The sequence below is a fragment of the Myotis daubentonii genome, chromosome 2, assembly GCF_963259705.1.
Source record: "Myotis daubentonii chromosome 2, mMyoDau2.1, whole genome shotgun sequence".
NCBI classification, from domain to species: domain Eukaryota; kingdom Metazoa; phylum Chordata; class Mammalia; order Chiroptera; family Vespertilionidae; genus Myotis; species Myotis daubentonii.
Window position 1 is genome coordinate 188,766,854 of NC_081841.1, and position 25,935 is coordinate 188,792,788.

General features: G+C 37.1%; 1 protein-coding gene across 2 annotated transcripts in view; it reads right to left on the reverse strand.

Moving 5' to 3' along the window:
- Positions 1-25,935, reverse strand: part of NALF1 (NALCN channel auxiliary factor 1) — a 605,529-nt gene that overhangs the window by 264,713 nt on the left and 314,881 nt on the right. The window lies entirely within an intron of this gene.

The window sequence follows — 25,935 nt, forward strand, 5'->3', positions numbered from 1 at the left end:
TAAAAGAATGTACACATACATATTCTCACACACATGTATATATAAAATCTTAAGAGTCTCATAAGAATATATATTACTGCTATTATTACTGTTATTATTGTTATTATTGTGGTAATCTCTTTTCTCACATTTTTAGGTTAAATGTTTTATCTACAGTCTCACAGCAAGTAAATGGAAAACTCAACATTAAATGCAAATTTCCAAACTCTAAAATCTCATTCTTTTCCCCTAACCACTACAGCATGTTGAAGAATGCCAAAAAGACATGAGAAATTCGTCATGCATTATAGTTCACAGACACTAGATAAATAATTGAAACAAATATGTGTACAATATGCTTATATATTATAGTACTTCTAGAAAAAATGAAGTATCTGCTTTTTCCTATATATTCTATATTCACTATTGAATTGAGCTCATTTCGTGTCCATTTGTGACTCTCTGGCTTTATAAACACTTTCTGGAAAATTACTTTGGGGAACAGTCATATTTTCAATCACAGGAACACATTAGATGTCTGAAAGTTAAATTATTCTTTAGTACTTCAAAATCCCCATAAGACCTTGGCAAGGAGAACCATTGGTTTGGCAGGGGGAGAGTAGATGCTTTGGACTAAGAAGGACTTTCTTGTCTTTTCCCTTTTCCCTTATCAAGGTTAAATGAAGAACAAGCAAAGCTCTGCAAGGGCTTTCTAATGCCCATTTAAGGATTTCCCATGCCAGACAATAGATATTTGTTGAGTGAATGCCCCTTTAATAAATGTTTCTAATCCATTCATAGCTCTCCTTAACCTCCTGCATGCAATGCAGCATGCTTCAGTAGCAGGCAGGAAAAGATGGAGAAAGCATCTTCTATTGACATGCATCAGAAGATGTCTATACAAAGTTCTCAGAGGTAGAAGAGGGTGTGATGAAGTCCTAGGAGCAGCTTTCTTAAGAGCAGTAGAAGACACTCATTATATTTCATATCAGAACTCTATGGACATATAAACAGAGATAGTCTCTAGAGAAACCGGAATTCACAGCCATAATAATTCATCTTTAGTTTGAAAGCGTCTCAGAGAGCTCAGAGGAATCACCTTGCAGAGTATTTGTCTTTAGGGTGTTTCCAATGATCAAAGCACCTGACTAGTGGGGCATGATGGAATATCAAATTCTGCTTCTGTTTATACCCTCACGGGACTTGCTGACCTCATAAACACTCACATAGGTCTTAAAAAGCATCTTATGTTTCAGCAAATCTCCTAAATGTGTAGCTATGGTGTAAGTGTTATTGAGTAGGTTTTCATGGGTAATTGCCACTTTCCCCAAAAATGAAGGCTTTTCCAGTTGTACTGTGTGTGTCTGTGTTCTTTTTGGAGATGAAAGCAGTGCAGTTCACTGCTGCCTCTTTCAGTGGTTGTCAATGAGTAAAAATTAATTAGACTCTTTACTTGCCCTTCTGCTGGAGCTTCAGCAAGCTCACTACTTGGATTCCATTAGTTCCTTTTGCATTTCCCAGCATTCTAAAGCTCCAGACATCTGCAATAACATCAGCCCTCTTCTTTTGTAAAGGCTGACCCACCAGTGCAAAGCAGTTGATTGAAGGGCAAACACACTGCTTTTTAAACAAGTAGTCTACTTTCCTCTCTCTTACCTGTATATATTTCCTGCATCTCATTTACACTCAGACATTCACAGACAAAATTGGTAAAAAGGTGATGGGTTTGAGAAGTACAGATTGGTAGTTACAAAACAGTCATGGGACTGTAAAGCACAGCAAAGGAAATAGTCAATGACATTGTAGTAACTATTCATGGTGCCAGGTGGGTTCTGAAACTCTCAGAGAAAATACTTTGTAAAGTATATGATGTTTTAACCTCTATGCTGTACACCTGAAACTAATACAAAAATAATATTTAACATTAACTGTACTTGAAAAAAATTAAACTTTTATAAAAGACAAAATTGTAAATACTTTAGAGACTGAACTGCCTGAAATCAGGCAGAGGTTCTGTCTCAGACACTTCTGTATTCTTGGTACCCAGTAGACCAACACGTATGCAAAGAATTTTCAGCAACTATTCACTGAGTGCACAAATGAATAATTGCTTTAATCGTAATATCAATGCACCTGTACACAACTCCTATAAGCCATTTCATATGATGTTTACCTAAAATTTAACTGAAGTGAAAAAATATTAACATACATTCAGGATCTTTGGGTATGGGGCCTTGCCTTTTCTCAGTTCCCAGAACACCATGCTCTCTTGCAAAGTATGTGGGGGAGCTTTGCAAAATAAATTATCTCACCCTGCCTCCCCATCACCTCTTATAGTTATTTCAAGATAATTGAATCCTTAAGGGAAGATGTTCAAATCCCTAGACCATAACAGGATTCTCTGTTATATGCTCTCATAGCACTTAAAACAGTATAGTCACCCATAAATTTGTGAAATCATTGCCTGTCCTATGTATATCTCCTCCTTTACACCCACCCAACCAAATCCCGCAGCTCCAATGTTTTTAATCCCAGCTTATCTCAGAATTTAGCATCGTGTCAGGCATAAAGTTGAGTGCACAAAATATTTATCATTGTGAAAAGGCCAAAACACATATGCAGAGTGAACCTCTGCCCCCATGGATTGTAAAGGAGCTCAATTTATTGGACAAATAAGCCTTTTCTTTAAGCTTTGATCTGATGTACTAGTTAGTAGACTTAACTAATAATTAGAAATTGATATGAGAAAATGTTTAGTTTTTAGTTGTTAACACACAGATTAAAGATAATAGGAATATAGAGTAATTACTGGGGGCAAGATTATAGGAAGAGCCCTCAGTAGAAGAATGCAGACACAAGAATCTAGGAGGAAGCAGCATTTTTATGAAGCAATGACCAAAATTTTCCCATTTCCTGGATTCCCATATCTCTGAGACTAGGGGGCAAGCTGGACACCATGAAGACTATTCTCAACAGTATTTGATTAGTCTGAAATCACCCTTGGATGAAGAGTATCATCTACTACCTACCATCACCCCCCCATACACTCCCTAATATGTATGTTGCAATTCAAAAAAAGGGGGGGGGGCTTACTATTTAATGCATAGACTTTCAATTCTAAATGATGATAATGGAGAATTATCTGGGAATACTAAAAAGTGAACAAACCACTTGTAATTTTCGCAGATAATTCCATAGACTTGGAAAGTAAGTTTCCAGATATCTGGGTATGCCTGGACAGTGAATATATTGCTGATAAGGTCCCTACAAATAAACAGGGGCCTCTATGAAAAAGTAGGGGATTATGACCGACAGTAAGGAAACTTTGCATACTAAAGGAACAATTTTATTAGTTCAGCACGCATTTAAGCCACACGGTGGAACCATGGTGTTAGAAATGTATATCCACTTGATGCTAAACTCTGTATAACATTTTATTATTTCCCCACAAAATGTCTCATTTTTAAAAAGGTACCATTATCAATATCAGTATCACCCTCTTGGGGTTTTCTCTTCACATTTATTATGTAGAAACATATCGCAGCATAACAAAACGGTAACATAAGGTACTTGAGAGACTAGTAAAAGTGTTTAATCAATTCAAAGAACTCCTAGTTATTCTGGAAAGAAACAAAGTGTTGACAAGACACTAACATGTTCAGAAACAAGGACACCCATACCCTTACCCCAACTTACTGTTTTACCTCAGCAAAATTAAGCCAAGTATCTTACAGACTCAACTTAAAAAGGCAGCATACCTCTCTACCTCAAAGTCATATGTAACAAATGCCTATGGGTCTGAAAAGACAGTGGGTTACAGCTGAAGATGTCTGTTTTAAGAAGAAATAAAAACCAAAATTGGGGAAGAGAAAATGTCCTGAGTTGATGCATTGCACAGTGGACCACCCAATCGAATGGGAACTAACCATGAGGACATTTTGTGGAATGGAGGCAGCAAATGGCAAGTTGTAATTCACATTTATACAGGCTTGAAGAATTTCTGTCTCCCTCTGGAGGGTCACATACAAATGACTTTGTCAGTTATAAGTGACAGATGTTGCAAGAAATCCTTCTAGGTGAATGACTTGAGGTCTGAGAAAGAAAAGGGAAAAGTGGAATGATGTCTGCAGAGAAGGTATGGTTTCCAGAGGAGGATATAATGCTGCATTTAGAGTTGATACAGGGTCCAGGTTGCCCTACCAAGACAGCAGGAGGGAGATGAGGACCAGCCACGTGGGGCTGAGTCCACTAAAAGAGGGTCCTTGATCCAGGTGCCAAAAGGTGCCAGGTGAGTTAGGTTGGCCCTATCCTCTACCCCTCCAAAGATTAAGAATGCAACTGTAGAAGGCAGAAACAATAACTGGAATGTGCAAGTCATCAAAATAACCACATGAGAAACCATTGCTAATACATTCATTTGTTTCTAGTTTACCCCCTATTTAACATCCTCACTTACTCTCACCCCCTACACACACACACACTCTCTCTTTTAGAACACTCAATAATTATGTTTTAGTAAACATGAAACAGTATGAAAATTGTGGTGCACATTTGATTCATTCTCATAAAGATTACTGTAGAAAGGAAAAAAAGAGAAAAAGCAGAAGACAAAGATAAAATGAGAAAATTATAAAATGAAAAAAAGAGAAAAAGCAGAAGACAAAGATAAAATGTGCCAAAGAAATGGTAGGATAGGTTATTTTAAATGATAATAATTATAATAATTACTAGTAGCCCTGTGCACGAATCCATGCACCAGTAGCTTACAGCCACTTGCCTCAGCTGGCCACCCAGCACACCACAGCTGGTAGCTTGCTGCCCCGCCCACCTTCTTGTAGCTCTCCCCGCTCCTAGCTCGCTTCCACTTGTAGATCGGTCCTGACATTACAGTGCCCTGGCTAATTTGCATATTCTTCTATTATTATATAAGATCATTGCCATTATTTTTATACTGGTAAATGAGGTCTAAGAACTTATACCATTTAAGGCACTCTGGCAGGCTGCAAATGTATTTTTGCCTTATTTTCACTGGTCTGTTTTAAACTTACCCTGACACAGAGGATTGACGGCACCAGAAACAATACCAGACTGATGGCTTAAAAAGTCAATTACCTAGTCTTGCCTCCCTAGGTTTTCTTGTGCCTTCTCTTGCACCACTGCCTCCTTAAATTTCTCCTATAAAACCTCACTTCATGGGTCACCTCCTCAAAGAAGGCTTCACTGGCTCCCCAATGGCTTGTTATATTCTCACCTGTAACTCTACAACTGCAATTCTACAGAATTTTTATAATTGGCTGTTTATTTGTCTCTCTCCTACTTTCCTATCAGTTCCTCACTGTCTGCAAGTAGGGTGTTTTCTTAGATACCAAAGGAATAAAGTGTGTTGAAAAGATTAACTTGTAAGATTTGGCTAATGGATGTACGTTACAAATAAGCAACAAAAGCTATTTCTGCAGTTATTTAGATTCAAAACTGGTTCAATCAAAACTCCAAGGGGTGGGGGGAAATACACAATTTTATTTTCTTTGAGGATAATACATCTCTAACCAAGAAAAGACAGCTGTTGAAATGTCTTCACAATGATATTCATGTGTAGAATAATTATGAAAAATTGAGCAATCTATTATAAAAACTGATGAATTAGAATTTATCAAAGAAATTATATGTATTAGACTCTAATATATATCCAAAGAAACTAGAAACATCAACCAGGAAGGATATATGCACCCCTATGTTCATGGTGGCACAATTTACCATAGCTAAGATTTGGAAATAGCCTAAGTGCCCATCAGCAGATGATTGGATTAAAAAACTGTGGTACATCTACACAATGGAATACTACATTGTGCTAAAAAAGAAGAAATTCTTGTCATTTGCAACAGCATGGATGGAACTGGAGAGCATTATGCTAAGTGAAATAAGCCAGTCAGAGAAAGATAAATATCACATGATCTCACTCATTTGTGGAATATAACAAACAACATAAACTCATGTACAAAAACAGAGAAGCATCAATCAGACCATCAAACCTCAGAGGGAAGGTAGGAGAGGGTGGGGGTAAAATGGAGAGCTCAACCAAAGGACTTGTATGCAAGCATATAGGCCTAACCAGTGGACACAGACACCAAGGGGGTAAGAGAATGAGTGTGGGGGGCAATGGGGCAATAAGGACACATATGTAATACCTTAATCAATAAAGAAAAAACATTATGTATATAATCTATCAGTGGTAAAAAGGTTCTCCTGAGATAAAGCTCAATGCTGTTGGATAAATAAAAATGGCAGGGAATGGCCAGAAAAGGCATTCTCTGGGAAAATCTGCACAGAGGAAATAATCCTGGAAAGAAATGATGCAAAGTAAAATTGATTTTGAGTGTTTTACCAACACCAGTCTTAGAAATAGGTAATTTGGGCTCTTTAGGTCTGCTGCTACCTTAGAGTATTTGAATTGGGTGGAATTTGTTTGGATGCAAGTGCATCATCTTGTTTTTACTGAAGGAACTGGTACTTTTATTTCACCTGCACAAATACTGACTGCAGCAAAATGCACAGTAAGGAATGTCTGGAAATACAAGTTTTTCAAGAGGTTAGGGATAAACAGCACATGAAAATAAAACAAAAATATTAAAGGAAACTGTGGACTCTGCAGAAGATTTATTGTTGGTTCCATCAGCATTTAATTACTTGGCTTGTCTATAAACAGGTCTAATAATTGTGGTTCTAAAAATTGATATGATTTGAGATTTAATTTTTTAAATACTGACAAAAAGAGGTAAATGTGACTCATAATCAAAAGAGTATTAATACAGAACCAGCATTTACCCCTTGCCATGTTTGAAGTGATGGAAGAAAGTGACCCCAAGAATCTGGATAGATAAAATAATCTGGTTTTGACAGTAGAGTAGGGTAGCTAGGTTCAACAGGTAGGTAGGCAGAGGGTCAGTGGTATTTTTACTCTCTCCCTGTAAAGAACAGCCTCTTGACCTTCTTTCTAAAGGAGGAAATACAAGAATGAAAGAACACACCCAAAATTTCCACTAAGCACAGAGACCTAACCTCTGCGTAGCCACCATGCCCACTTTCTCTATGACTAAAACCACATTTACTTTCTTCAATTCCTGTAAAATAGTATACTGCTTCTCACCTCAGGGTTTCTGTACATGTGCTTCCTGATGCCTAAATTGCATTCTCTGGTCTAAGTAGCTCCTTTCTGCAGATACCAGCTCAGTTGTCTTCTTTCCAGATAAGATTTCCTTGATCTCCCTGACCATATCAATTGCCTCTTACCACATTCTCACAAAACAATGAACTTCTTCCCTGCAACACTATTTCAGCTGGGATGTTTAGTGTTCTGTGTATAGTTCTTTGAATAATACTTGCATCCCCATAGTGGACTGTAAGCTTTATGAGGAGAACAACCAGATCTTAACTTTGGACTTCCCTGACAAGTACGGAAGCTCAAATTTGTTCTAATCTTCTAATTGAATTAACTTTAAAAAAACTTCATCTCTATTCCTAAAGCCAGCTGCTCTTTGCAGTAGAGTCAACATTTCTTTCTTTATGCAAAAATTTTCTTCTAAAAAAAAAAAAAAGAGGAACAAAGACAACATTAAGGACCCTTAGAAGGAAAGGAACCATAGGCAACATTTTGAGGTAGGGAGATTTGTTTATCATATTACCATAGCCCCTTGTAGAGGGCTGGGTGATTTTCTCAATTCACATCATAAACCAGGCCATCAAAGAGCTTCTGCAATCTCATGCTTCATTCTCTGGCGACCTCATTTACAATAAGGGTGAACAACTAGTAATCCTCATATTTTTATCTTTTTGTAATATTTGCATTTTAGCAGAGAAAAAATAGTGAAGCTAAAATAAGAAACATTTATTTGTGGTATTTCAACTGTTAGTGTACCTTTTCACCCCCCAAATAGTCAAAATATTCAAATTGTTAGGTTGACCAAGCCAAGCTTACTGCTCTACCTGGGCAGCCCCATATCCTAGGAAATACCTCCAGGATGCGAAGCTCAAAAAGTCAACCTTTGTCATTGAGTAATGTTGGCTGAGGGAAAGTACAGAACTCCAATGTCAGCCACCAAAATAGGAGCTGGAAGAGCTGAAAGCAGTGTTCTTTTAAGTTTCAAATGTGTAGAGTGTCAATGATTCAGCATCCATGGTCGCTGTTGCTGAATTTCCACCAGCAACTGATGTCGGCAACCATGTCTGTAGTATGCAGTGTTGGAACATCCATAGCTGCACTCCTAATTATGCAACGAAAGTATATGGTAATCATGAGTCTTCACAGTCTCATGATTTTCAATGGCTTGATCATTGTGCACTGTAACAAAATAATGCTAGTTTACCTATAATATGATTAATATTGTGACCACATTTCCTAACAGTCCACATAGTGAAAACAAGAATGATTACTCCCAAGGCAACATGACCCAGTCATTACTGAAAAAAGAAAGCTAAATGATAGTGTTATTTTAATGCAAGATGGAAGAACACATAAAACTGGATCATGGATGCCCAGCCAGCATGGGTCAGTGATTGAGCATCAACCTATGAACCCGAGGAGGTCATGGTTCAATTCCCCGTCAAGGCACATGCCTGGATTGCTGACTCAATCTCCACCAAAGGAGGCAGCTGATCAATGATTCTCTCATCAGTGATGTTCTTTCTATTTCTCTCTTCTTCTCTCTTCCTCTCTGAAATTTATATATATACTAGAGGCCCGGTGCACAAAAATTTGTGCACTGGGGGCGGGGGGTCCCTCAGCCCGGCCTGTGCCCTCTCGCAGTCTGGGACCCCTCGGGAGATAACGACCTGCTGGCTTAGGCCTACTCCCGGGTGGCAGAGGGCAGGCCCAATCCCTAGGTGCAGCCCCTGGTCGGGCTCAGAGCAGGGCCGATTAAGGGGTTGGGTCACCATCCCCTGTCATACACAGAGCAGGGCGGATCGGGAGGTTGCGATGCCAACCTCAGTCACGCTCAGGGTAGGGCCGATTGGGGGGCTGGGGCACCGCCCCCTGGCACACACAGAGCAGGGCCAATCAGGGGGTTGGGGCACCGTCCTGTCACACTCAAGGCAGGGTCAATGGGGAGGTTGCGGCACCACCCCCTGTCATCCACAGAGCAGGGTCGATCAGGGGGTTGGGGAGCTCCCCCCTGTCACGCACAGAGCAGGGCCCATCAGGGGGTTGGGGAGCTCCCCCCTGTCACGCACAGAGCAGGGCCGATAGGGGAGTTGGGGCGCCGCCACTGTCACACTCAGGGCAGGGCCGATGGGGAGGTTATGGCTCTACCCCATCACACACAGAGCAGGGCCCGTGGTTGGGGGGGGAGGGTTGGGGCACCGCCCTGTATCACCCACAGAGCAGGGCCAATCAGGGGGTTGGGGCGCCGCGAGTGTCACACTCAAGGCAGGGCCCATGGGGAGGTTATGGCTCTACCTCGTCACACACAGAGCAGGGCCCGTGGGGGGGGAGGGGGGTTGGGGCGCCACACCCTGTCACACACAGAGCCGCAGGGCGATCAGGGGGTTTGGGAGCTCCCCCATATCAGTCACAGAGCAGGGCTGATCAGGAGGTTGGGGCGCCTTCCCCTGTCATGAACAGAGCAGGGCCAATAGGGAGGTTGTGGCCCCACCCCCTGTCACACACAGAGTCGCAGGGCGATCAGGGGGTTTGGGCGCTGCCCCCTGTCACACTGATCCCGGTGCCGGGAGGCATATTACCCTTTTACTATATAGGATTGAGGCTTGGTGCATGGGTGGGGCCGGCTGGTTTGCCCTGAAGGGTGTCCTGGATCAGGGTGAGGGTCCCCACTTAGGTGCCTGGCCAGCTTGGGTGAGGGGATGATGGCTGTTTGCAGCTGGTCACACACCCTTCAGGGTGGGGGTCCACACTGGGATGCCTGGCCAGTCTGGGTGAGGGGCTGAGGGCTGTTTTCAGGCAGACTGAAGCTCCCAAATGCTCCTTTTTTTCCTTTTTTATTCTGGGCCAGCTTTAGCTCTGAGGTTTGGCTCCAGCTCTGAGGCCTCATCTGCTGAAAGAAGGTATCTGGTTTGTTTCGGTTCTATAATCGAAACTCTGTATCAAATCCAGCTCTGAGATCCCGGCTCGCTGAAAGCTGGTTGCTGGGGTTTTGCTTAGCTTCTATATTTGTTACAATGTTTCTCAAAGTGCAAGCTCAGAGGCCGGCAAGGCAGGCGGGGAACGTTGGTTTCCTCTGTCACTGAAGCAAGCAAGCCTCATGTTCAGTTTAAGCTGCCTGGCTGCTGGCCGCCATCTTGGCTGGCAATTAATTTGCATATCACCCTGATTCGCCAATGGGAAGGGTAGCGGTCGTACGCTAATTACCATGTTTCTCTTTTATTAGATAGAATATTAAAAAAACTGGGTCATGGAGGTAAATAACCAAAAGAGAGCATATTTCACAATAGAATTTGCTTTGGGCATGGTGGAGAATGGGACTTGCAAGCGCATATGAAGACTGAATCTCCCAAGTCAGCGTAAGACAAACATGTAGTTCTAAGTCATTCAAAAGATTATGTCTCTCCCCCGTCCCACCCCAAACACAAATACTCAGTGAAACATAGCAGCTACTGAATTGTTTAGTGTGTACTTCATAAATTAACACACAGTATCAAGGAGCAAAAACAAACATTAACCTATCATTCAAACCCATGTTATCATACCATTCTTCTCTTGATGGCTCAATGAAACCAAGTAGAGTAACTTTTCCTGAATCAGAGGTTGCAACTGAAATGTTCTATTGGTGAACAAAGGGAGAATTTTGACAACAGATGTGTTGACTCTACAGCATAAAACTGATTTTGTCAGATTTTACTAACAAGCATGCTTTCTATAATAATATATCAGTTAATGTGTCCAAACACAGCAATAAAAATATTAAAAAGTCTTCCTAGCTCTTAAATATTTTGCTCTAAATATTTGAGATTTACACTGTCATCTTGATTTCTTGAAAATTTTAATGAAAGCACCGAAAACACAAACAAGAATTGTTGGTTCTTGATACCTTGTCTAAATGGAACTAGACTTTGCTTATGTATCTGCATATGTGGCAGAAAGCACAAATACAAATTTTGGTAAATTCCAGTCAGACTTATAAACTCTACACTCCTACCCTTACCCAGCCACAATAAATTACCTTCCAAATAAAAGCCCTGTATGCCTCGTATACAACAATGCGAAATGGGGTGATTTGCCTCCCTGTGACTGTGAGACTTTCATCATAAAGAGTTTTGGTCAGTTTTCAGTTGCCTCAAAACATACAAAAGCACTTAATGAGATTTTTTAAAATGCAGAGTTATAGAAGGAGATAGCACCTACAGACAAGATGGTTATTATTGTTCTCAGCCATAGAAAAAGATGTTAAAATGTTGACCTGATGTACAATTATACTTTCAAAGTGTGTGGGGGAATTAGTTCACTAATTTAGAAGCACACTGAGGATGAGAATGGAGAAAAAGAATACAATAAAACAAAAATACATATGCTGCTCCTCCAAAACAAATGATCTTTGAGGAGGCCAGAAATCACCTAGGAAGGGATAAACTGACTATGCCTGAGTTGTTCAACACTATGAGTAAGCTATGACAAAAACTCAACAGCAAGGAAAAAAAACAAACAAAAACGAAACAAATGAAAACAACACACAGCAACCAAAAAGAAAACATCTCATTTTTTTTTTGAAATGGGATTACTTAAAACTTTTTGAAAAAACATTACCAGAAAAGGACAAACAAATTTAAGATCTTTCTCAATTTATTTACTAATATTGTAACTTATTTGGAAACCAACTTTGATTTCACAAGTTCAAATTACCTTTTGCTTTAAAAACATGTTCCCCAAGAAAGAGAAGGTTCTCTTATGAATACATCCAATGTCCTTTAGAGCATTTAAAATGCCAGGCAGTTTAGTCACAGATAGCTGGTATGATGAATGTACAGACACAAAGGACCTAATTGAAAAACATCTGGTCTACCAACACAAGCTTATAGGTGCAAAGTGGATGTTCATTTTTAGAAGTTGATCCTACAAGTCTAAAACATGCTGTTGCTAGAAAGTAAAAAGTCTAAGTGCCCATCAACAGATGAGTGGACTAAAAAACTGTGGTACATCTACACAATGGAATACTACGCTGCTGTAAAAAAGAAAGCGCTCTTGCCATTCGCAACAGCATGGATGGACAAGGAGAGCATTATGTTAAGTGAAATAAATCAGTCAGAGAAAGATAAATATCACATGATCTCAGCCATTTGTGGAATATAATGAACAATATAAACTGATGAACAAAAATAGATACAGAGACAGAGAAGCATGGAACAGACTGTCAAATCTCAGAGGGAAGGCCAAGGGAGAGGGGGTGGTAAGAGATCAACCAAGGGACTTGTATGCATGCATATAAGCCTAAGCAATGGACATAGACCCTATGGGGGTGAAGGAATGTGCTGTGGGGTGGGGTTGGCCGGGGAGAGGTCAATGGGGGGAAAAGGAGACATATGTAATAATTTAAACAATAAAGAATTTTTTTAAAAAGTAAAATGCTAAGTATCCCACGCTCCAATGCCTTTGTGGAAAGAATATTCAGCTTGATGCCATCACAGAGGACTGACACATGAGGAATAAGTGTCACGCAGGTCTGAAAAGAGCAGGACTGTGAGTCCAAATACAATTTATGTTTGACTGTATTCAATTTTACCACCACACAAAAGAAGGATGTCCGCAAGGCTGCAGGAAGTCCAGAAAGGTGCTGGATAGGGAAACTAAAAGTGAAAATACCCTAGTGTACTATGGACCAGAAAGCAATGAGTTAGTATGGTTTTTATTAAATATAAACAATATCTAATTAGTCCTATTTTTATTTACTTTCCTTTATAAAATCCTCACATTTATTAATGTTAAGAGTAATAATATATAGCCTAATATAGCCTACAAATTTTAAACATCCACTAGTTTAACAAAAGTTAAAATGAATTACTGTTGTAGGAGCAGAAAGAAATGTTATAAAAATATTGTAATCTATTTATCATACATATTTGATTGATTATTCTTACTATTTAATTACTATTAATTGACACTGCTAACTAGCTCTATTTTTATTTAAAGAATAGCATTTATATAACAGAAAATTGAATAATACAAAATAACATCTCACTCCAAGAAAATATCAATATTTTACAATTTTGTTAAAGCAACAACATATGTGTAGAATCACTGATGATATAGAATGCTGTTTTGTTTCTGTCTCATCTGGTATAGCTGTATCCTAAGTGGTCTCCCTACCCAAGTGGCCACTCTGATCAGCAGGGTCACCTGCTGTTCTCAGAGCAAGTCACTCCTTCAACATGATGCACACCTTTTTTCTAGATAATTTAAGATCCATATCCAATGCTAGTCTATCAATAAAAGCCTTTGGAATCAAAGCACTTAAAATTAATAACTCTTATTTTCCCCACAGCACTTTGCATATAGCTTATAATAATTGATTGATATTATAGATATTTGTGTGCATGCAAATCTTCCTCATCAAATGTAGACATTCCAAGATCAGATACTTGGCTTCAAGTATCTTCACATGCTTACAGCCCCTCTCCTAGGTCCAGTCCTTTAACTAATGAGGATTAAATGTCTTTGTTGCATTTGACAATAGAAAGAAACAACTAAATCACAAATCAGCTGGTCTACAACATGCATGAAGATATAGTCAATAATTATAAATTTTATCTGTTTCCTGATCACCAGCATCATTGCCTTTGTAAGAACAGAATACTGTTTTATGAAGTACAACCAGCTTGTTTGATTGCCTTCCCCAAGTTCTGCCTGTTATTCCAAAAAATTGATAAGATTTTATATTTTATTTTATTAGTTTGACGTTAGAGTGATGGGATATGTATTTCGTAATTAAAGAGATATCACATAAAACAATCCTGGCCTTAGAATCTATGTTTAAACACCAAAAAAGAATGAAGAAAGTTATAGCTGATGATGGACTTATTCTATATTTAAAGAGAGGCTGAGAAAATATTAATGACATGGCAAAGGAGCCAAGCAGATAAAATATGTCAGGCTGTAGAAAGCTCAAAGAAAAATTCCTATTGTTGAATGCATGACAGGATAACTACAAAAGAATTTGATGGTCTTGGGAGAGAGCTGTGGGAGAACAGAAAACTTACGTTGGAGAAATAAGAAAGCCCTGGAGAGGTCTGCTTCCTGATCATTGTTAAAAATGGCTTCAGGTTTCTTAAGTCAACTGAATTGGGGCAGTGATTTCAGAAGTAAGCAAGTTTTGTGCAGAAAAAGATATGGGAAGATGATGACTAGTGATCAAAGGGTAAGATTTACTGCTGCAATTTTAAAAAGAGAAAATGGTGGGAAGAAGACATGAGAACAATGAGGAATTAAGTGATTTCAGACCCAGGAGATGCCTTGAAAATGAGACTACCTCAATTATAAAGGGAAAGAAAATGAATGAGTACACACAGAATATGAAAAAAATAAACATAAATTTGTTTGTTATTCTTGTTGCTTTTAGAATTTTAACAAGTACAAGTTTCTTCAACCAGAAAAATAAAAACACCAGTCCTGATGATTGTCACACAGCAAGAGGCTAGAAGAGATTCTTTTAGGTTAATTAAAAATATCATTGGGAGAATAGTTAGAAGCAGTTTTCATTAAGAACAATTGAATGAGAATAAATATATGGAGAAAGAGTAATGGTAATGAATTTTTAAAATGTTATTAGGGTTCCATCATAAAAGCCTAGAAACACACACACCTGTGATGCAGCCCTAATGACAACTATACTTCAGCAAAGCGACAAGATCAACAAACATGTGAATAAAACTGAGATTATGCGTCATTTTTATTTTTTTATTTTTATTTTTTTATGCCTCATTTTAATTAAATTAATTATTTCAGTCAATAAATGGATGCCAGAAGGAAAAGCACCTCATATACAGTCACTTAACAAATTTATTAATAGAGACTACATGAAGAGCAATTCTTCAAATACTAAAAGGATTTCTCCTAAACATTTTGAGAATAATAGATGCACAGAATTCACAAACTATTAGAGTTTAATCACTATTTCATATCCACTAGTTATGCACAATAAAGTATTTTAAGTCCCTTTATCTCAGAAGCAATGGTAATCCTACTCTTTACTTGGAAATTCTAGGTTACATGTCACATGCATGACCTTGATTAAGTCACCATTTGATACCATCTTAATAATGTGTTATTTTTATAGTATAATTCTGAAAATTGAGGACAGTGAAAAGAAGACTAAGATTAGAGGCCAAAGAAAAAAATAAAACAATGATTTCCTTATGCTTTTGGTTTGCCTTTCCTGCTATCCCTAATTTGACATATTATTTTCTAATTATTCTATATTTCTTTTATATGCAATATTTTTTATTTTCCTTGAGCTATAAGTGACTTTAGGACTTTTATTTACATTATATACACATTGTCTAGTTTAATTTTTACTTATGTTTTATATAATATGATGATAGATAACTCTTGTTTCTCTGAGACAACTCATTATATTTAAAACTCATCTTAAGATTCCATTGAAAAAGGTCAGATATAAAAATAGAATCAAAATTATATATACTATCAAAACAGATCACACATGATTTATAGATCACCTGTATCAATTATGATGCATGAGGTTAAAAGTTTCAATTGAGCTTTTTAGCAAGAGTATGGGAAGGCTTGACAGTCTAACACGGGTGGGCAACCTTTATGTGAGTGCGTGCCAAAACCAGCAAAATCTCTGACTCAAAATTCTTCTGCGTGCCCTAATTTTTTTGAGAACATGTTACGCCTACTTGATATCTCTTAAGGTGTACGTACGTGAAGAACCTTGAAGAAATAATAAAATTCATTCAAGCGACAAAAACACAGTATATGATGATGAAAAATACGTTTATTTTTTAATGTATACATGTACACTGATAGTCCGACAGAAAACTTTATGACTCCATTAGATATTATCAGTGGGACTTTTGCTGCTGCATCGCTGATGACAGAGATTTTACAACAGGTTTATATTTCGTGACCTTCAGAGATATGCACGAGCTACTACTTTCATCCGTCAGGTTACTCCTATTACAAGACTTAAAATTCATCACTGAGAACAAAGATTCACAAGCGTATGTGGATGAAAACATGGAGAGTAATGCTGTTGCAAAGTTTTTTAAACAGAAAAAATTGTCTGGAATGGCATTCCAAGTCCTCAATAGTTCGTTTTCGACACTTTTGAAATTGCTTTTCCCCTCTCTCGTCAATCCATGTCTATGGTCTTTAAGATAACTTGTTATGTGAAATTATTTATTTATCTAAGATGCACCTACACTGAATTTATCTGAAAAATAAAAAAGTCGATATTAAGAAAAAACTTGTAAACGGAAGATTATAAGAGAGGGTTTCGCGTGCCAGCAAAACTTACTGGCGTGCCATGTTTGGCATGCGTGCCAGCGGTTGCCCACCTAATATATGTTAGACTCTAACATATATTAATTAGGAATACAGGAAAATACCACACCATTTTGTTTTTCTGGCTATGAAAATATGTCTTAAGATATCACTTTATGTTCAACATCACTTTGCTAACACTGGTAGGAGGGACTAGGAGGGAGGAAGAGGGAGGGAGGGAGGCGGGAGAGGGAGAGAGAGAGAGAGAGAGAGAGAGAGGGAGAAACATTGATCAATTGATCAATTGCCTCCCAGGGATCAAACCCACGACCTAGGTATGTTCCCTAACTGAGAATGGAACCCTCAACCTTTTGATATATGGGATGACACTCCTACCAACTGAGCCAATCGGCCAGGGTAGATTTTCTCATACAATTTTAAATATAGGTTTGTTAATTGTTTAAGGTGGCCACTAATGGGAACAGCATTCTACTTTCTGTTGAATGTGGTAGTTTAAAAAGGGTAAATGAAATAGTGATTTAATAAAAAATAAGAGAGAAGAAATTTTTTTGCATCCTTTCATCTTATGAAGTATATAACATCAGGCATTCCTTTTAATGTGAATAAGAATTTTTGATGTATAACAGGAACAACTAACAATTTATCCAACTTAAAAGATGAAACTTTTAAATGCCATTTCATTGCTTTTCACATGAACAAATGCAAAAAAAAGTTTTAGTTCAGAGCTTTCTTTTGGAGGAATCCCCTCGAATTAAAAATGACTGAATAAATCTCTTGTCATTTGCAGACTATACCTAGTATTTAATATCCTAGAAGAAGACAGATTATTTCTGTTAGCAGAACAATCTGTTTCTACTACTGAGTGCCTGCTTCATAAGGTCAAGTATGCAAAGAATGCATAATCTTGAATGATAAATAAGGCTTCCCTCATTTTTAATACTGTGGAGATTCTTGTGAAAATATAAATATGAGAAGAACCTTTGAGACTGCTTCATAGTGTGAAAATTAGAAAAATACAATTAATATCAATTTTTGGTTTTCAGAAAAGACCTTTAAGAGATGTTTGAGCATTCCAGCCTCCCTTCATCCCTCCAGCAACCCATTCTTTATTCAATACAGTGTAAATCCCCAGTATAGTTTTCTGAGTTAAATCCCTTGGGATATTTTTATTTAAAGACATACATATTGTACAGCTCAGATGTTATTAATTTAGAACAGCAAGCTACATAAGCGATATTCATCTAAGATAATAAAACAAATGAGAAATTCAATGGTCTTGATGAGAACCCATCTTAATGGGAATTCACCTGATTGCATCACTACCAGTCCCCTCCCAAAGGCCCAGACCTCCTTATCTCACACCTGAGACTTAGGGTATACCCCTCCTTTATTTCCTTTAAAAAAAATTATTGATTTCAGAGAGGAAGGGAGAGGAAACATCAATGATGAGAGAAAATCATTAATGGGCTGCTTCCTATATACCCCTAACTGGGGATCCAGCTGGCAACCTGGGCATGTGTCCTGACCAGGATTGAACCATGACCTCCTGATTCACTGGTTGATGCTCAACCATGGAGCCATGCTGGCTGGGCTATTCCTCATTTTAAAATCTATCTGTTAGATATTATGCTTCTTATAACCATTTAAACAATAAACTCTAGAATGCTGGAAATGTTTGCTGACAATGAGATAAAAGTGAAAGTAGATAGATGGTTAAGTTTAGCCCTTTCCTTTTACATTTGTGCTTTGTGATATTTGACTTCCTAAAAGCTTTCAGAAAGTGTAGCTAAATTAATGTTGATATTGTTATTTAATGTGAATTTGTTTGTTTTAAAAAACGATTTATAAAAGTGAAGATATAGCTCGCTCATTTATTTGTGAAAATAACCATTTAAGGGTTGACTGAATACAGCCCCTTGCTCTGAAGGTGCATCCAGCCCCAGGGGATGCCCATGGGTTAGTTGATTTCAGTGTGGAGAATATTGTTGCAGGCTCAGAGCCCTCAGGCTGAATTCTACCAGCACACTGGTAAGGTCAGACTTCAAGTTCAAAATACAAAATTGCATATAATGTCTTTAGCTGAAGAAAACCCTCTCTCAGCCTCTTCCAGAGGGAGCCTTCCAGCCAGGCCAGCTCTTCCATTTAACTTTGCTCTGTAGTCCACCCTTAGAGGCATTAAAAATTGTGGACTTTAACAGAAGGCAGATGTAATAAGAAAGAACAGAACAACTTTTTAATAGACCCTCCAGTAGCTATTATTGTTCATTGTAAATTTTTTAAAAGACAACTAATTTTTTAATCAAAATGCCCCAATTATATCACTATTCAGTTTCACATTGCTTAATAGATTTAAAACTGTTTATAACCTAAAGTGCAAAGTTCTTGATCCTAATATTGAACACCTCTCCAAAATCTGACCTCAGCATAGTTTTTTATTTTATTTTATACTATGCACTACCATCATCCCCAACACTCATATTTTCCTTGAGTACAGCATATCTTTTCACTTGGACCATTCTCCCTGTTTTGCCTTCAGTTACTATCATTACATCTGGCACCATTCTAACTGTCCCTCTTCTGTCATTCTTCATGTCTAGGAAAAGAGATTATATTGGGTAAAGTCACTTTGAGTTCTCAGGCCTAGTCATTCCATCCTTACACATCTGTTTACTCAACAAATATTTAGTGAATGTTACATATGCTAGGACCCTGCTTTCAGCCCTGGAAATACAGTGTCGAACAAAGCAGACAAAGGTTCCTGCTTCAGAGAGTTTATGCACTAGGCAGGGGAAACAGACAACGCATAGATAAACCTATATGTATTTGGTGTACCTGTAGGAAGCTCTAAGGACTATGCAAGGAATTACATGGGTACGGGCATAGAGAGTGACTGGAACTCAGAAAGAGCTCTACACAGGTGACAGGAGGGGAGCAGAAGAAAACTTGGGGTGAAGTCAGTGACACCTGAATATGTAGATGAGTGTTACAAGCAGACAGTACAGCAAGATCAAAAACTGCAGAGAAAATAAAGCATTTGTGAGAAATGTCGTGGGCATTGGTGAAGCACAACTACAATGAGTCATGGGAGGCAGCCTTCAGGGCCCATGCAAAGAAGAGTGGATTTTGTTCCAAGTGTGAAGGAAAGGTGAGGAGGGTTGAACAAGAAATGGCATGATCTAATTCATTTTTCAAAAGCATCCTTCCCTGTGCTAGATAGGAGGCTCTCAGAAGGAACAGGGAGCTCAGAGATGACTTCTGGCCATGGTCCAGGTAGAGGTGAAAGCAGCTGGGAGAAAAGGAGGAGCTGGTCAATATCTGGTGTATGTGGAAGGTAGGATGCCAGACTGGCTAATGGACTAGACTGGATATGAGGAGGAAAAGAAAGAGTTAGTCACATATGACATTCATGTGTGAAACATGACAACTAGGAATAGAGAAGAATCAGAGAATACTGGCAGAAGAGTGAGTTTGGTGGGCAGTAGAGAGTAAGACGACTATTGGGTATGTATGATGCATCCAAATGGTGATTGCCAACGGAAATTTTTATTACATCATTAAATGTGTGAAAATCTTGAATTTCCAGAGCTGGGCATATAAAATTGGGATTTATTAGATTTGATGCATCCATATTACTGTGAGAAATTTTTAGTCTTAGTATCTTAATTACATACGGAAGATTTGTTTACTTTCCATAAAATAAAAAGTTATTGAAGAGAGAACATCTTCTGAGTGGTTTTCATATAATTGCAATCTGATAGTTAAGTTCAATGGCTATTGGCTACACTAATGAAAATAACATTTAAAATGTAAGTGGTTTGACGCATTGTGAATTTTGTTCATAAAACCAATTCTGAATTCTTTCAAGCTTGTTAGATGTTTTATATTGACATTATTTATTAACAGTTATGATATACAACATCTTACCATGACACTTTTCAAATATGAAGGTACATTTTGTTATTATTATGTTAATTTATGATATCAAAATAGGTGGGAAATTAAAGATTCCATTTATGACAGAAAGGCCCTTAAAAAACATTAATTTAAGGACATGAAGTCAAATTTAATTATTTCTTCCTGAAGTCAAACCATTCCATATCTATGCCTACTTGTTTACTGCAATAACATTTAAAACAATACACTAGATTTTATCTCAATATTAAAAGGCCATATAGAACAAGCCCACAGCTAGCATCATATTCATTAGTAAAAAACTGAAAGCTTTTCCTCTAAGACCAGGAGCAATATAAAGATACCCAAATAAGTTCTGGAGATCTATACAACACAGTGCTTATAGCTAACTACACTTTATTATATATTTAAAATTTGCTAAGAGGGTAAATATTATGTTAAGTGTTCTTAACACACACACACACACACACACACACATACCAAATAATAATAATCTATAATAATTAAAGCATAATATGCTAATTAGACCAGACGACCTTCCAGACAAAGCCGGGGCTGAGAGGGTGAGAGGGAAGCCTGGGTCCTGGGTGCTGGAGGGAAGACTGGATCCCGGATGCCAGAGGGAAGCCGTGCTGGCAGCTAGGAGAAAGAAGGCCTACTCTTGCACGAATTTCGTGCATTGGGCCTCTAGTTTTAATAATAATAGGTTGAGAGGGAACTTTGGGAGATGATGGATATGTCTATGGCCTTGATGGACCTGTAAGCTGTATCTATTAAATATGTACAGATTTTTTACATAACAATCATGCTTCAATTGAATTGATTTTAAAATATACTAGATTTAAAAATAAAATAGCATTAAACAGCGTTATTAAGATATAATTCACATACAATACAGTGCACCCATTTATTCACCGATTTAATGATTTCGTACAATCACAGGATTGTGCAACCACAACCACAATCTAATTTTAGAACATGCTTGTCACCCCCAAAAGAAAACCTGTAACTGTTAGCAGTCAACCATGCCAACTCAAGGTAACCACTATTCTACTTTTTTGTTTTTCCATATTTCCTATTTTGGAAATCTCATATAAATGGAATAACAAAATATGTACACTGTTATGAGAACTTCATTATTTTGTATTGAATAAAATGTAATTCTATGTTTAACCACCTTTTATCCATTAATCATTTGATGAACAATTGGGTTGTTTTCCCTTTTGTGGTATTCAGAACAAAACTGCTATGAGCATTCATGTACTAGTACAATATTTTGAGTGGATATATGTTTCCATTTTTCTAGAGGATATAACTAAGAGTATAATTGTGGGTAATAGTAGCTTTCTAAAAATCTATTTTAAACTATTATACAATTCAAAAACTTGAATTTGTCAAAAAAACATAATTTTTATTGGTAAACTATAAAAGAAAAAATACTGACTCTCTAGAATATTGATAATTTCTAATTGACTTGGGAGTTCTCTCATGGAACACATACAAAATCCATGTAATGCTCATTCAACATTGAATGGATACACATGAAAATACTAAGTCATTTCCCAAGGAGGAAATCATTATTCGGATTGCAATAGAGCTTCATAAATAGAATTTTATGTTAAGCTGACCTAGTTTAAGCATTATATTAGGGATTTCCTAGTCAGCGGGTTTTGAGGTAATTGCAGATTTTTAACTATGAAAATGGCAACAAAATGTAACAAGAAGCTAGGTTTTTCTTCAAATTTACTTGCCTTCATTAACTTAGAATGTAGGACATTTGTTTGTAAGTGGCCCCAAAGAATATTCATGTATTTCATATGCTGGCATTTTTAAGTGACTGAAGAAAAAAAATGAGTTACATGAGACAAAAAGCAATTAAGGCAACCAAGGGTTAACAAACCTGCTTATGCATGTTTAAAAGTCCAAGTCACCTTTTTTATTTATTTTTTTAATTTTAAAGTTGTCTCAATATGTCCTAGTTTTCCATCCTCCAGAAAGAAAGGAAGAGCAGAAACAGTGAAGTTCCCGGTAGCTCTCAGGCAGCCCCTTGACCTAGTGTGGTGAAGTTGCTTGGAAATCAGGAGTTTTAGTTCTAGGTTTCTAAAACTGTTTTACCTTCTTGATATTGGGATTCCTTCAACCCATAAAAGCTGTATTTACAAAAGAGTAGGAAATCACTAGCACTCATGGTTGCATGGATATTTAAAGAGCCAAATGAAAAGTCTAAGTTAAAAAAAGGGGGGGGGTCACTGTGTTAAGTTAAAAAAAAAAGTTTAAGTTAAAAGAAAAAAAAAAGGCTGTCAGTAGACCAAATATTGCTGAGTTAACTGGGTGCTCCCAGAATGGGATGGGTGGACTGCTTTCTCTCACCCACATATTCTTGCTGGCCCACTCTCCTCTGAATTCAACCTGCATAAAAACAGATTAGGCTCATTAATTAGAAAAAATAGTAATACATTATACTGGACCATCCTTTATAAAAATTTATCTATCATGATGTCTGAAAATTGGAAATATTTGTAGGAATATTTAGCTCTTAATATAAGTATGAAAATAACTATTCATGATTGTTGTTTTATAATGTTCAAGGTGGTAAACATTTGTGGAAATTCTGCTTGAGTCATAAAATCTTAAAAACACTGATTCAATCTTTGTCTTAGTACAAATATTTGGATTTCTCAGGTTAGTCATAAGTGCTTTAATAAAATAAGTAACATAAGATGTTTACTAATATATTAATATATTTATATATAGATATATTAATTGAATTAATATTACATGGTACTATGTTATATAGTTGATGATACTAACTATATGTGACATATATTGGGTCAATATATGGTTATCGTAATCACTGATGATTAGTACTAGTGAAAATAAGGAAATTTGATAGCAAAATGAGAGCCGGACTCCTTGCCTGGTAGAAGCATTATAACTAAACAGGTGTGACTCTTGAGCAAGTCACTTAATCTCCCTTAAACTTCGCATTTTCATCTGTAATACAAAGAGGGATAAATTAACTTTCAAATGTGGACAATAAAATGCAGTTCTATGGAATCTGACTTCACCATCATCTTTCAGACGCATTCTGATTTTTTTTTTTTCTTGAGCAGGTTGCTGAAAAGCAACACCAAAACTAAACTTCTGAAGGGAAAGCCCAGCTGTGCATTATCACAGGTTTCAATTACACATAGACAACCCCCACACCATAACTGATACAGAATCAGAAAGAAATAGCCAACCAAATCACCCTCATAAATGGAAAGCAAAGCTAAACAAATCTTTTACTTGTTAAAAAGCAAATAAACAGCCGAAACCGGTTTGGCTCAGTGAATAGAGCGTCGGCCTGTGGACTGAAGGGTCCCGGGTTCGATTCCGGTCAAGGGCATGTACCTGGGTTGCGGGCACTTCCCCAGTGGGGGATGTGCAGGAGGCAGCTGATTGATTTTTCTCTCTCATCGATGTTTCTAACTCTCTATCTCTCTCCCTTCCTCTCTGTAAAAAATCAATAAAATATATTTTTTAAAAAAGCAAATAAACAAGCAAGCAAGAAAATAAGACACTCTGCATGCTTACTGGGTTTAAAATTAGGATTTCAGGAATTTTTGTCTTTTGTTAGAGTGCATTAACATGAAAATAAGTCTAACATCAGAAAAATGATTATTTATAAATTATATTTGAAAGCTCCAACAGTTAATAATGCAGCTAAAATTTTGAGATATATAAATACATTTATGTTAAAAATAAAAATTATACATATACAATTTTTATTATTTATCAGATTCTGTTTCTAACAGAAATTTGTAGAAAATATACAAATTTTGCCTGTCGCAGAACTGATTTGTCAGATTATACTCTTAGTGTATATACTTATATTTAGTAGCATTATGTGTATAATTTATATTGTGTCTTACAATATTGTACATATAGGTACACATATTCATACACAAACATACCAGACACTTTTAGGAATCTTATTACACATTTATCAGATTCAATTAACTGTTGTACTTTTTACTATTTTAGTGCTTTAACTCCAGGAAATTAAATAATGATTAAGAAGCAAATTAATAATTAGGTAATTGTTGACTAAGTTTACTATAACCAAAGTCTCATGACAAAGATTACAGTAGGAAAGAATTTTTGAGAAATAAATTTAATATTGACATATGGGGATTAGAACAATGGGGAATTGCAATGTTGGAATATTCATGCTTCAAAGACACAATAGTTGTCAGGCTGTCCTTGAAACCTATGAACTTTGCACAATGTCATTTACACGTTGTTACTTCCTTTTTTTCCAAAACTTCAACATTTCTGTTAGATGTACATTAATCTCATCGTTGCAATTTATCAGAAAGTAATGCATTAAGAAGTAAATTAGCAATAATAACCATTAGCCACTTCATAAGTTTTCCTTATAACCATTAAATGAAACTTGATTTAAATGTAGTCTCCATTGAAATTCTTTAAAAAAATTATTTAACTAAAATTTAAGCTTGCTATTGTTGTCCCTTAATAAAATTTACATCCTGGATAATACCTAATCAAAGTTTAACTATGTTTGTGATTTTGACAGTGTTATTTACATGATAACATTCAGTTTCACTGATGTTTTCACACCTAACGCCCATGGCCTCCTCTTATTAACTGGAAGAGCATCAGCAATTAAACCTGTCTTATATAATTTTATTAGCTAATGTCATCCTAATGAATTCAATAAAAAGAAGCATTAAAAAAAAAACCTGTCTTGCACCATGATTCTCAAGGGCACTGCACAATAAAGGTTGTGAGCAGAATAGAAGAGGAATGTTTTCCCATTTGAGCCTACAACAGACTATTTTGTTTCATTGCTTTTCAATGAAATATCAAGGAAAATCAAAGACAGAATCACAACAGAGGTCGATCACGCTCTGTGTCCTGGAGATTTCCAAAATAACACTGAAATAAAAATAACCTTCCTCAAGTGCTTAATATTTTTCAGACGCTATATTAAATACTCAAAAACCTATTTAATTTAGTACTAACTGTAATCCTGCAACATTAATATCATCATGCGCAATTTATAAATGGCAAAATAGGTGAGAAACAGAAGTCATCTCTGGCATCCTAGAATTTGCCCATCACTCACAGCCAGGCCTTGGCATTCTGCTGGTGAACACAAAACTCTCTGACAGATCATCAACAACAGATAGGCCACTCTGTGACCATGACCGATGAAGGGCACTCGGTAATTCTGTCTGAACGCAGACAAAACATGGCCACTGTGCAAACCACAGACGGTCAAATACCCCCCTATCCTAACACAAGTGACTGTCTCACTCTGGTTTTCCTTTCTCCTAGGTAAGCTTTATTATTGCCTCATGATTCCCCATGGTGTCTTCTCCGCCCTACAATAACAGATATTCCAACTTCTTTAACTATAGGTATGTTTCTGGTGATATTCAATGCCTCTAATGATGGTGGGCATTGACATAGTAAAACTCAGGAAGTTTGTTTTTTTAATTTTTTTAAATTTAAGGTAATATTGCTTAATAACATTATATGGCCCTAAACGGTTTGGCTCAGCAGATAGAGCA